Source organism: Petaurus breviceps, unplaced genomic scaffold (genome assembly GCF_028583685.1).
Source record: "Petaurus breviceps papuanus isolate PSGF00001 unplaced genomic scaffold, PetGlider_PUasm1.0 90721, whole genome shotgun sequence".
Taxonomy (NCBI): domain Eukaryota; kingdom Metazoa; phylum Chordata; class Mammalia; order Diprotodontia; family Petauridae; genus Petaurus; species Petaurus breviceps.
In genome coordinates this window covers 6,966,246-6,979,980 of record NW_027187322.1, presented here as the reverse complement: position 1 = coordinate 6,979,980, position 13,735 = coordinate 6,966,246, and the positions used below count along the sequence as shown (strand labels likewise).

The window sequence follows — 13,735 nt, the reverse complement described above, 5'->3', positions numbered from 1 at the left end:
CAGTACAGGTTGGGGGCAGGAAGGAAAAAGAGGCAAACTTGTCTCAATGCATTGTTTTCCCATAGCTCCATAAAGCTTCCCTTCCGATGTATATATTGAAATTCCCTTCTCCTGAGAATCACATTGTGGTGCTTAGGCTCACGTTTCCTTTGCACCCACCTCACCTTCAGTGCCAGTTCAACAGGGCTCATTCTCCATGACAGCAGCCCAAGGCTTCCTTTCAAACTGAAAGTCCTGCCTTTTGGCCAGCCCTTCAAATGAGGAGGGTGGAATTTCACATACAAAACCCTGTGCCAGGGAGGATGAGCAGTGGAGGTCTGTTAGAAGGCAGAAGAGTCTGGTTCTATTGAATTCTCCTACACTAAGTACATGTGTGGGATGTATGACTGACTGAGGGTTGACACCTTATCCAGAGACCTACTGCCATACCCATAAAGCTAGGGTGTGTCCATTTGGGTAAATGAGAATACTACATGGAGTGAGAAGGGCAATGTCCAGGTTCCGGGCAGATGACTTCATTGTCAGTCCCACTAATTGGGCCATATCTCTCAGTGTCCAATTATCTGTGGTTATTAATTATTCAATTATTCCTTGACCTTTGGGGTTACTTAATAAATTGTCAATCTCCTGTGAGCCAACCTAGATCATAGAAGTGGGAGGGGGGAGGGAGGGAATAAAGACTATCTTGTATCCAGAAGTCCAAGGTTCTCTGCACTCCAGGCTCCTAGCCTCCTCTTGTCTTGGTCTCTGAACGGGTGCTTGCTTTACTCTTGATACAGAAAAGATCCCATCAAAGCCATCAGGTGTATGTTCTTTATGTGTCTGGGAAGAAGGGGGGAAGTGAGAGAGGAACAGAGGAAGGGAATAAGCAGCATTGGGCTAAGTGCTTGAGAAGTCTGTCAGGAATGGGACGGGGCAGAGAATGTGCTTGAGTTACTGGGGGTAAAGCATGCACCAAAGGGCAGATGCCCATGGGGCATGAAAGGAGACATCTCCACACCAAGCTATGGCCTGCTGAGCAGTGATGCTTCCATCACACCCCCGGCACCATGAGGCTCAGTATTCTCACTGGCTCTTCCCCACTCCAGTCCTTCCCTTTGTCCACAGGGCTCCCTCTATGCTCTCAGTACGTGGCAGCACTGTAGAGCTCTGGGACTGCCATCAGGAAGAGCTGAGTTCAGATCCATCACAGACTCTTACCGGATGTCTGACCCAGGCAAGCCCCAGTTCGCCTTAGCTTCCTTAACTGTAAAATAGGAATCATAAAAGCACTTATGTGTCAGGTTTGTTGTTGAGAAACAAATGAGGTCATATTTGTGAAGCCCTTCTCACAGTGCTTAGCACACAGTAGGTGCCTAATGAATGTTGGTTCCCTTTCCTTTCCCTTCCATCCTCATGCTTAACACCTTTCCAGTACACTCTCCTCCTAGAGCCACTTGGCCCTTCTGGTTTTTAATAACATGGGTCCCAATTTTCTTCTCACAATCATGACTGCTTCCTTTCATTCTTCTCTGATGCTTCATCATCCATAGCAAACCCCCTACATGGGGGTGGTTGTGGGCCTCTTCTCTCCCCATGTACACTTTTGCTTGGTGACTTCATAAGCTCTCATGGATCTAATGATCATCCCTAGTTGCATGATTCACAGATCTCTACATCCAACCCAAGTCTCTGTCTTGAGCTGCAGTCCTGTATCAACAACCATGTATTGGGCATTTCAAAATAGATGTTACAGGAACACCTCAAGTTCAACATGTCCAAAAGACAACACATTTTCTCCCAAAGCCTTCTCCTCTATCACTCTTCCCTATTTTTGTCAAGGCCACAAGCATATTTCCAGTGTTGCAAGTTCATACCCTTGGCATTATCTTCAATTCCTCACTCTTGCTTGTCCCACCTACCTCATCGGTCACCAATGCTGTGTCTCTCTGCCTCATACGTCTTAAATACATCCCTTTGGCATCACACAGAGTTGCCATACATGTTCATCACCTCTTTCCTGGACTATTACAATAGCCTCCTGTAATGTAATGCCAAGGAAAGGCAACTTCCCAAGGTTCAGAATACCAGCATAGGTGCCCTCCATTTTATTCAGTGACCAACCAAGAACAGAGAAGATCAAAACATGACATCATTCAAAATACTGCATTTACTAAGTGTGATTAAATAATCTCCAAGTACTACCCCACCCCAGGACCTTCCAATCATTCAATCAATTACAAAGTCCCTGTTCTAAATACTTCTCCACCCCTAGGCTATACCTTAATTAAGTCCACCACAAAGCCCCTCTTCTCAAATGGAGATTAGTTTACAAACATAAGGTCAAAAGTTCCCCACCCCTGGATCACAATTGAATCTACCCCAGAGTTACATCAAGTGTAAACACAGCACTTAATACCCAAATGGAGGTCTTTTCTTCATCTTGACACGAGGCAAGTTCTCAGCAATCTTAGTTCCTGGGGAGACAAGGCTTAGCAAGGCCATAAGATACATTGCCAGTCCCTTCGTGAATTTATCCTCTGTCTGTAGAACAGTCCTAGAACCCCTGAACACATTAGCAAAGCCCTCTCCCAGGATTTCTGTAAACATACAACAAGAAAATCCTTCTTCAGGGCTTCTGAACCAACAGAAAGGCTCCCAGACCCCTGCAACAACAGCACTGTCCTTCACCAGTGGACAGTATTCATTCTGTCTGCAGGACAGTCTCCAGACCCCTGCAACAACAGCACTGTCCCTCACCAGTGGACAGTATTCACTCTCTGTCTGCAGGACAGTCTCAGGGCTTCTTAGCGAACAGCTAGGTTCCAGGACTTCTTCAACAAAAGGACTGTCTTTCACCAGTGAACAAATCTGGCAAAACAACATCAAAACAGACAGACAAAGTACCAGCAAAACAGCCATGTCTCCTCAGTCCTTGGCAGCTCAGGGGGCAGGTCTCAAAAGTCCAGGGCAATTCAAAGCGGCCACCAGCAATTCTCTTAGTCTCTCTCTCTCCACGAGGTGCTGCCTCCAAAAAGATCTTCCGCCTCTCTCTAGTGTCTCTCCAAATCTACATCACCAGCTCCTCCCAGTTCAGGACTTTCTTTTCACATCAACAAGCCCATCCCACAGGTGGGATTAACAAACTCTGGGTTTTAACACAATCAATTTGAAAACCAAGCCAATACAGGGGAATCTTTAATTGCCATTACTATCACACCTCCTAATTGCTCTCTCTGCTCTATCTCTTTCTACTACAATCTACCTTCCACTCTGCTGCTCTGGCGTTTTTCCTAAAGCCCAGATGTGGCCAGGTCTTCCCTTCCCTAACTCCCCACATACCCTCAAGAAATTCCAGTGACATCCCTTTTCCTCCACTACTGAATTGCAGTAACACTTTTCCTAACCTGGTCCCTTGTGATCTTCCTGGCCTTGGTGTGCATTTCTTTCTTGCAGACATACTTCAGTGCAGCCACCCTGGTATTCTTTCATCTACACACAACTCCATTTCCCCTCTCCATGCCATTGCATTGGCTGTGCCCCATGCCTTCACACCTCTGCCTCTTGCAAAAGCTAATTTCCTTCAAGATTTAGTTCTTTACCATCAATAACTATGGTTGGTCATTATGTTGACCTGAGTTCTTAAATATTTTTGTTTTCATAATTATAGTCAAGTATTTAAAAGACTTTTATTTAGAGGCAGGATCACAGTTGTTTGGCCCCAGAGAGCAGAACAAGGACCAAGGGGAAGTCATAGGGAGATTGAGGTGGGTGGGATGTCAGGAAATGCTCCCTAACACTTAGGGCTGCCAAGAGATGCTGATTGTTGCTGTTCATCCTTCATTCCTTCTTAAACATACTTTATTATACTAATTATTTCAATTCTTCATCAGTAATGTATATATGATACATGCTATAATTTTCTTCTTCAATACTCATGGGACTATGATTTCTTTCAAGGGGGACAGTTCCTCAGTAACTTAGAAGATAATAGTTGTTATGGTTAAATGAATTCAATCAACTTACAGCCAAGCAGAGGGATACAGTCGAAGAAAGATTTGGAGCCAGACAAACTGAGTCTGAATTCAGACTCTACCGTTTATGACATATGAGTTTGGATGTGTCACAACTTGACCTGAGCTTTAATTTACACATCTGTGAAGTGAGAAGACAATCCGTAGGGTCCTTCTAGCTCTAAAATTATGATGCTATCATCCAATCACAAGAGGAATGAGTTTCCTAGAACCTATTAAGGCTGATCCTTGGCAAAAACCATGCAGACTGTTCTCTGGTTTGTACTTGGAGCCTTTCTAGATAGGAAGCATGGCCAAAGTTGATGCCCTGCTAGGCTAATTATCTGCTGAATAGATAGCCTGATTAACCAGAACACCTCATGCCTCAACCATCCTAGATAAAAGAGAGGGTAATTTACATAATATTTTCCCTTCCATCCTTAATCCCTGTTTTCCTTTTTTTTTCCTTTATCAAATGCTTTATTAACTTCTAGTTTACATCAATCATTTATGCAAGATTTTGAGTTATACATTTTCTGCCCATTTTCCCCTACCCACCACCCCAAAGTAGGGATGCCACTGGATATCCCCTCCTCCAATCTGCTCTCTCCCATATCTTCCCCCACCCCCACTCTGATTTTCCAGTAGGAGACAGTGTATCTCTATGCCCTAGTGCCTATATATCTTATTTCCCAGTTACATGTAAAATAATATTAATAATAATATACATTTTATATATTAATAAACATTTGATTTTTAAGTTTTGAATTCCAGATTCATTCCCTTCCTCCCTTCTCACCCACCCTTACTGGGAAGATAAGCAATTCAATATAGGTTATATATGTGTAACTATGCAAAACATTTCCATAGTGAATATATTGTAAATGACTGACTATATTACCCTCCATCTTATCCCACCTCCCATTTGTTATATTCTCTACTTTGATCCCATACCTTTTCTAAAGTGGGTGCTTCCAACTTACCTTCCCCCCCCAACCTGCCCTCCCTTCCATCATCCCACCTCTCATCCCCTTCCCCCCTACTCTCCTGTAGGGTGAGATACCCTATTTAGTGTTTATGTCATTCCCTCCCTAAGCCAAATTCAATGAGTATAAGGTTAACCCATTCCCTTTTGCCTTCCTTTTCTTCCCCTTCATTGTAACAGTTTTCCCTTGCCTCTTCTATGTGAGATAGTTTATCCCATTCTGTCTCTCCCCATCTCCTCTAATTATATTCCTCTCTTCCCTCTTAATTTCACCTTTTAAGTATCATCCCTTCCTATTAAATTGGTCCTATGCCCTCTGTCTATATATACTTGTGCTCATATATACACACACTCACATATGTATTCATACGCCCATATACCCTCCTATACAGACATATATATGTAGATAGATAGATAGATAGATAGATAGATAGATAGATAGATAGATAGATAGATAGATAGATATTTGGATATATACATTTCTATTCCCTTCAACTATTCTCATACTGAAAAAAGTTTCATAAGTTATAATTATCATTTTTCCATGTAGGGATGTAAATAGTTCAACTTTGATAAGTTCCTTTTGATTTCTTTTCCCTGTTTACCTTCTCATGCTTCTCTTGCTTCTTGTATCTGAATGTCAAATTTTCTATTCAACTCTGGTTTTTTCAGCAAGAATGCTTGAAAGTCCTCTATTCCACTGAATGACCATATTTTCCCCTGAAACATAATACTCAGTTTTGCTGGGTATGTGATTCTTGGTTTTAGTCCCAACTCCTTTGACCTCCAGAATATCGTATTCCAAGCCCTTCGATGCCTCAGTGTAGAAGCTGCCAGATCCTGGGTTATCCTCATTGTGTTTCTACAATATTCAAATTGTTTCTTCCTTGCTGCTTGTAATATTTTCTCCTTGATCTGGGAACTTTGGAACCTGGCTATAATATTCCTAGGAGTTTTCTTTTCAGGATCTTTTTCAGGAGGTGATCAGTGGATTCTTTCAGCCACTTTTTTGCCCTCTGGTTCTAAAACATCAGGGCAATTTTCCTTGAGAATTTCTTGAAGGATGATTTCTAGGTTCTTTTTTTGATCATGGTTTTCAGGTAGTCCAATAATTTTAAATTATTTCTCCTGGATCTATTTTCCAGGTCAGTGGTTTTTCCAATGAGATATTTCACATTGCCTTCTATTTTTTCATTTGCTTAAATCTGTTTAATAGTATCTTGATTTCTCATAAAGTCATTAGCTTTCATTTTCTCCAATCTAATTCTGAAGAAATTTTTCTCTTCAGTGAGCTTTTGAGGTTCTTTTTCCATCTGGCAAATTTGGCTTTTTAAGGCATTCTTTTCCTCATTGGCTTTTTGAGACTCTTCTGCCATTTGAGTTAGTCTATTTTTTAAAGTGCTATTTTCTTCAGTCAGGTTGTTGACCCTCATTTCATAATTTTCTTGCATCGTTCTCATTTCTCTTCCCAATTTTTCCCCCACTTCTCTTGTTTGGTTTTCAAAATCCTTCTTAAGGTCCTCTATGGCCTGTAACCAGCTTGTATTTTTCTTTCAAGCTTTTGGTGCAAGAGTTCTGACTTTGCTATCTTCCTCCTGTTCCATGATTTGATACTTTTTGTCCCCAAAATAGGAGTGTAAAGTTGGGTTGCTCTGCTTTCTTTGCTTCTCTCATTTGCTCATGTTGCCACTCAATTACTTGACTTTTTAGCTTTTTTTTGCCACAGTAGGACTCTGCTACCAGACAGGGGAGCTTTATCCCAAATGCTGGGATTTTCTCAGCTGCTGGGGCTGTTAGTTGGCTGCCCTTTCTGAAGCCTCAACATGCTCTGGCAAGCTGTTCACATACCCCAGGACCTCCACCCTCTCACTTCGTCTTTAGCATCTATGTGTTGCTAATTCTGGAAACTTCCACAACTGCTGGTGATCTGAAGTCCCTCCAGCTGGGGGCTGGTCAGGCCACCCTGAGGCTAAAACATACGGGGCTGTGCTGGGTTCCCAAAGTGCTTTGCTGACCACTTCCTACCAGCCTGCTGGGCTGTCCTCAGCAGGAGGTTAGCTTCTCTGTGTCATTGTGTAGATTCTGTAGTTCCAAAGTTTGTTCAGAGTCACCTTTTACATGAATTGAAGGAGATGGGAGCTGGAGCCCCGAAGAGGTTCTGTTTCTACTCTGCCATCTTGACTCCACCCCCATCCTTCATTCTCAAAGAGGACCAATGACATCAGAAGGGTGGAGTCTTGACTTGCAATTGAATTCAATTTGAGTGAGGCAGAGCTTGCAAGACTATCATCCTCACCCTCTCCTTCAGGTGCAGGAGTGAGACGTAAGTCAGAATGACTGGCAACTGGCAATTCCCCAGATACAATGGGAAGAGGTCTTTCTGAGGTCTCAGTTTGTCTGAGGCAACACCCATTAAGTGACTAGGTAAGAAGTGGGGCAAAAGGTGTCCCAGCCTGCCTTAATGGGCTTCTCTGAAACATGGGAGACCCTCGCTCTCATCAAAATTCTGCAAGTTGTCTGGAGAATTAGTACAAGTATGGTGTAGAAAATTTGCCTTTTTCCTGTTCTGCCTTTTAAGGTCTCTCCCATTCCGGAAATTCTGCAAAACACCAAGTGAAAACATCCTGTCTTTAAGATGGATAATGGTTTGATTTGCTTCATCAAACTATTTTTTTTCTTTTTTTTTTTTTTTTTTGCTATTTCAAGAGAGTGTTTGGGATTCTGGATTATGGTGGTGGTGTTATTTGGAAATGAAAATGATGTAAAAATAAAAGAATCACTAAAACTTAATTGTTTAAAAAAAAACTAAAAACAAGATGGAGAAAATCAAGTGAGGCCTTAAAAGAAGTGAGCTTTGGTCAGTCTACAATGCAATGGTTTTTGTACAGAAGCAAAGGTTGTTGACAGGCTCTTAGGAAATCCTTCTTCCTCTCTCCCACATCCCTCTTGGAGAGGCATAAGGAGGGCCTTAGATGCCGTCCTGGAGAATTTTAAGGGGATCTTCCAGGCTAGACAGTTGGGGAAAGCCAAGTGCCCACCCTCATCTGGACAGTGATAAAGGGCTTACTATATGCCAAGCACTGCACTAATCCCTGAGGATACAAAGAGAGGTTAAAACAGTCCCTGGCCTCAAGGAGCTTACATTCTTTTTTTGGAAGGGGAAAACAGGGAAATTGGGGTTAAGTGACTTGCCCTAGGTCACACGGCTTGTTTTTTGTGTTAAGTGTCTGAGGCCAGATTTGAAATCAGGTCCTCCTGACTCCAGGGCCAGCGCTCTATTCACTGTGCCACCTAGTCACCCCTAAGGAGTTTACATGTTAAGAAGGGAAGACAGTACCCAAAGGGAGAATGGGAAATAGGGGATGGGATTTTCCTGGAGAGGGATAGGAAGTAGCATGGAGACCTGGGCCCTCCAAGGGCAGTCCAGGCCAGTGGTAGGGAGGAGGTAGGGTGATGGCCCAAAGGAGCAGGAAGTCAGATGGTTATGAACACAGCAGCATCTTTGGTCCTCAGTCTCTCCAGTCTCTGGAGTCTCCCTCTAGGGCAGCCACCCAACAGCACATCCCAGAAGGAGGATCTGAGTGAAATAAGCCCCCTGGACATATGCAAAGGAGAGCACATAGTCACCACTGGGTCAGTTTTCTACTCTAAAGTCGGAACAAAAGCAATCTGAGCTTTTCTGTTAGTGTGAAGACTCTTTCCTAAGTGTGTTGGCCTCTAGGGCAGGGGGAGCCCATGCCTGCTTCCTGTTTAAGGTAAAATCAATAGTCCTCTAGGTACTGTGAAGACTGAAAGAAAAAAAGACTGTGCTGGTTAAATATTTACCGTTCGAGCTGAACTGTCAGGTGGGGTCATTAGAACTCCTTACTTCAGCAAGGCCTGTGGGCTAAAGAAAGGGGAGGCCCAGTGCTGAACTCATTAGTGCATCCCTTATACAGAGTCCAAGGCCTCACAGGACCAGAGACAGCCCTTCACTGGAGAAGGCCTTACATCTTTACTGATGGTGCTGGTTACAATGGATCAATAAGGGTTGGGCTGAATATAGCAGAGTGCAAGGGAAAGAGGCCTTGTTTGGGGATCAGATCCTGACCCTTTGGCTTCATTTCTCTGGGCCTTCATAAGTACCTCCCCTTCTCTTTCAGCTCCAGATCCAGTTTTCCTGGGAAGGGGAGGGAGATGTGGAGGACTAATCCTGGTGGTGGGGGCCGGTTTATATGTGGTGACCCCCACAAAAACCCATATTGACAGGCTTAAACTTCTCCAGGCTGACTCAGTACTACCTAATACCACTCGCTTCTCCACTGTTCATTTCTGAAAAGAAACAGCAAAGCATGTGTGATTCTCCAAATTCCCTCTAATTGCCGAAACCAGCCTTTCTCCTCTGAAATGAGGCAGTTATAAGGGAGTAGGTGATGAGAAGAGAAGGAGGATGTGGCAGGAGTGCTTCATGGCAATTCATGTGTAGCCAAAGCTCCACTGGCTAATAGCCCCGAGGAGCCGTGCCCAGGTTGTGCAGTCACTGCACCCAGCCTACGCTGAACCTTAGAAGACCTTGGTTCTAGGCTCATCCTTTCCATTGATTTGCTGGGTGACCCTGAGCAAGTCACTTTTTCTGAGCCTGCCCAGTTTGGGGAGAAGGCTTCTCTTTCTCATAGGGTCCCCGGATTTGTCAATGCAAAGGTGAGCAAAAAAGGCACCTTGGTGCCTGGCATTCTTGGGACCACAGTGAGGGCTCAGTTGAGTGATTAGTGCCCTTTTCCAGGAGCTGGAATCTGATGCTAGCCCTGGCACCCAGGTCTAGAGGGTAGTGTGAATGGTCAGATCATGAGAACAAAGTAGTAAGGTCCAAGACATTTGCTCTCTTTCCACCCCTGTTCTTGGGGACCCGTTTTGGCCTGCGGGAAAATGGCCCATTGTCTGCTGTGCCAAGTTCTGGGTTTTCTTTACAAGGGTAGTTGACAAAGTCCAAAGCACACCAGTAACTCAAGGAAACTCAGGTCTCCATGTCATATATAAGGCAAAAGCTTCAATGTGAGACCTATGGATCCTGGCCTTGAGGATGGAGACCTGGAAGTGTCCTTAGAAACCTAGTCCATCCCATTCTACCCTGTTACACATGCACAAATATAGGTACTAGGGGGCTGAGCCACTTTCTCCAGTCTTCAAAGCTAGGTCTTCTCTCTCCCAGAGCACTGGCCTTTCCATTTCATTCTTAGAATAATCTCATGACCCACTATGAGAAATGGGTCATAAATAGAGGTAAAAATTACCTTCAAGGTCATTGAGTCCAGCCTCCTCATTTTACAGATGAAGAAACCGAAGCTGAGAAATATTAAATGACTTTCCTAGGGTCATGCATCTATTAAGTGTTTAAGATAGGATTTAAACCAGGTAAAGGAGTTTTTCAGGCTTAGCATCTTCATTCACAAAATAGCCTGAGAAGACCTCAGGACCCTCCTGACACAACGGAGAGAGGTCTGGATCTGAGGTCAAAGGACCTCAGTATGACCTTTGGAAACTCCTTTCTCCTCTCTGTGCCTCAGTTTCTCAATTTGTAAAATTAAAAAGCTAGATTAACTGATCTCTGAGCTTCCTTCCAGCTTTAAAGGTGAGACTGCAGGATTCCCTAACCTGTAAAAAGCTCAGCTTGTGTGAGAATTTTCTGACCCCCTATGGTTTGTTGAGCTTAATTAATTTGGTTTAGCACAGTGCCTGGCACATTGTAAGTGCATTAAAAATTCTCCCTCCCTCCCTCCCTTCCTTCCTTCCTTCTTTCCTTCCTTCCTTTATTTCTCTCTTCCCTCTTTTTCCTTCCTTTCTTCCTTCCCTCCTTCCATCTTTCGTTCCTTCCCTCCCTATCCTTCCTTCCTTCCTTTCCTGCCTCCTTCCTGCCTTCTCTCCCTCCTCTCCTCTCCTTTTTTCTTCCTCTTTCCTTCCTTCCTTCCTCTATTGCTGGACATCAAACATGTCATGAAGACATGAAGCGTCCAAACTTTGTCTCAGATGCTTATCAGCTGAGTTACTCTGTACTTGACTCTTTGGAGACACAATTCCCTTATTTGTAAAGGGGAGAGGGTTGTAACTGCAAATACCTCAAAGGATTGTTGGAGAATCAAATGAGACTTAGCCTCAGAAGTGCTTTAGCCAAATGGCAGCTCTCACTGTTCCTGTCATTGTTACTTCAAGTTGCTTTTTGAAAGCCCAGCTGTGTTTCAGCCTCCCCAAGATGGAGCCGGAACATAAAGTCCTCAGTGAGAAGCACAGTTAGTGGTGGCCGTTCAGATGAAGAAACTCAAACTAACCCTTAGAAGCACAGAGTCTGGGGAGCAAGAAAGAACAGTGGCACTCATCTCCTCACCTCTCTCCATTTTCCAGGTGAAAACTCTGAGTCTTGGGGAGGAGTCTCAGGTACACAGAAAACTGGACACAACTATCCAGTCTATCTAGTTAGCATTGCAGGGACCTCAGAGGCATTGTGTCTAACCTGTACTTGAAAAATAATTATCTTTACATTATCCCTGACAAGTGACAGACTCCTTCATGCTTGGAGTCTTCCTAGGATGGGGAACTCACTACCTCCTGAGATATCCCATCTGACCTTGGGATGTAGCTACGTGGAAGGAACATTTTTGTCATTGTCCATTCATTTTCAGTCATATTCAACTCTTTGTGACCCGATTTGGGGTTTCTTGGCAAAGATACTAGAGTGGTTTGCCATTTCCTTCTCCAGCTCATTTTTTAGCTATGAGGAACTAAAGCAAACAGGGTGAAGTGACTTGCTTAAGGTCACACAACTAGTAAAGTCTAAGGCCAGATTTGAACTCTGACTCCAGGGCACCACTCTATCCACTGTGGCACCGCCTAGTGAGCATACCTTTTCCTTACATGAAGTCTAAATTTGACTGTAGATTCTACCCCTTGATCCTAGTTCTGCCAACTGAACTATTTGGCACAATCCTAATCCCTCTTCTGAGAGTTCTTAAAATATTTGAAGACAATTGGCAAGACTGCCCAAGTTTTCCCAAGCTAAGCACCCTCTATTCCTTCAACCCATCCTCCTGCACTATGGACTGGAAACCCTTCTCCCACTATGGTCCTGCTTCAAAGTGGGTGTCAAATGAACCTGAACTCCACTCTGGGCTGCTCTTTCCAAAACCTTTCCCCCCAAACCCCTTACTTTGAGGCTCAGCACGTCTCTTGTGTCTGCCTGCATCACAGTCCATGCATGAAAATTTGATTTTATGGCCGAAAGCATCCTGAAAGGTACACTCCCTGCACTTCAAGTGATAGAAGCAGGCATGTCACCCTTTCACAACCTGGCCAAGGAAGAAACAGTCATTTTTCCAAGCCTATGGATTTAGAGTCAATCAGGTGTTCTCATCAAATGATGGGTGCTTTCATCTTTTCAAGGAATCCTGAGGCACAAAACAGAAAAACTCTCCTAAGAATGATCAATGAAAATTTTAGAGCTGCAAAGAGTCTTAAGAGTTCATAAAGGCCAGGACCCTTCTCTCATTTTATGAGTGAGGAAACTGATGCCCAGAAGGGTTAAGTCCCTTACCCTAGATCATATAGGTAGGAAGTGTAATCGGTGGGATTTGAAGTGAAATTTTGTGACTTCAACTTTATCACTCTTTTCACTGCATACAGCTGCCAAAATCATCTTCTAAAACCAAAATCTGACAATGACACTTCTTTGCTCAAAGATCTCCAATGACTCTCTGTTATCTGTAGGATAAAATAAATTCCTTCAGCCTGCCATTCAAAAACTTCGGTGATCTGAGTCTCACTTCCCTTTCCATCCTTATTTCAAATACTTCCCCTTCATGTAGTCTGATTCTATCATAGACTCTTGTGCTTCAATAATTTTGTAAGAGGGGGTAATTGACACCCTTCAACTCCAGATAATGGAATTAATGGTTCTCTGGACGTTGGTACCTTTATCAGGTGAGAATGCCTCTTTGATTGAATTACAGAATCAGTCGGTCAAACACATAAACCAGAGGTGAACAACCCTAGACCTTTTATTGAATCAACCAATCAAATGTATAAACCATGTATGAATTAGTACGTAATATGTTTGGTAGAAGGGAATTACTTGGGTCGTTAAATGGAAGCAGATCATTTCACACAGGAAATAGCTTGTGGTTGTTAGAAGAGAATCAGTCATACCTGGAGGTCTTGGCTAAAGCAGCAAGCCCATTTGGAATCCAGCTTTCCAGGAGGAGTCCAGTCTTCTCAAGCCCCTGAAAGGACCTTGATTTCAAACCTTCTGAATTTTGAAAGTTTGCAAGTTAAGGACTTGCCATCCATGTTGGCAGCAGGGCCCCCTGGAACAGCAGTGGATGAGATTTAAACCTAACAGAACTGAGGAAAGGCAGCTTGAGCACTCTATAAGTGTGCTGTGCCCCAGAGTCCAGCAGAGGGCCCCACACACCAAAGGGGAACTTCATAAGAATTCTGCAAAGGGAGGAGGGAAAAAAAATTTTAAAAAACAACTTCTGCTCAACCAGGAATGTGAGTGAGGATGTTGGGGCATGTGTTGTCTAAGCCTGAGCCAACATTTTCTGGATTATGGAGGTACATGGGTGACTGTGTCCCAGACTTCCAGGGGCAAATCTTCTGACACCTGTTCTTACTATAACATTTTAGTACATTTTGTTGTTCAGTCATCTCAGGCATATCCAGCTCTTTGTGACCCTAGTTGGGGTTTTCTTGGCAAAGATACTGGAGTGGTTTGCCATCTTTTTTTAAAGTA

At 43.6% G+C, this 13,735-nt stretch overlaps 1 protein-coding gene across 2 annotated transcripts in view; it reads left to right on the top strand.

Moving 5' to 3' along the window:
• The window catches only part of SHANK2 (SH3 and multiple ankyrin repeat domains 2), a 698,541-nt gene that overhangs the window by 408,781 nt on the left and 276,025 nt on the right, over positions 1 to 13,735 (top strand). The gene's annotated exons all lie outside the window — the stretch shown is intronic.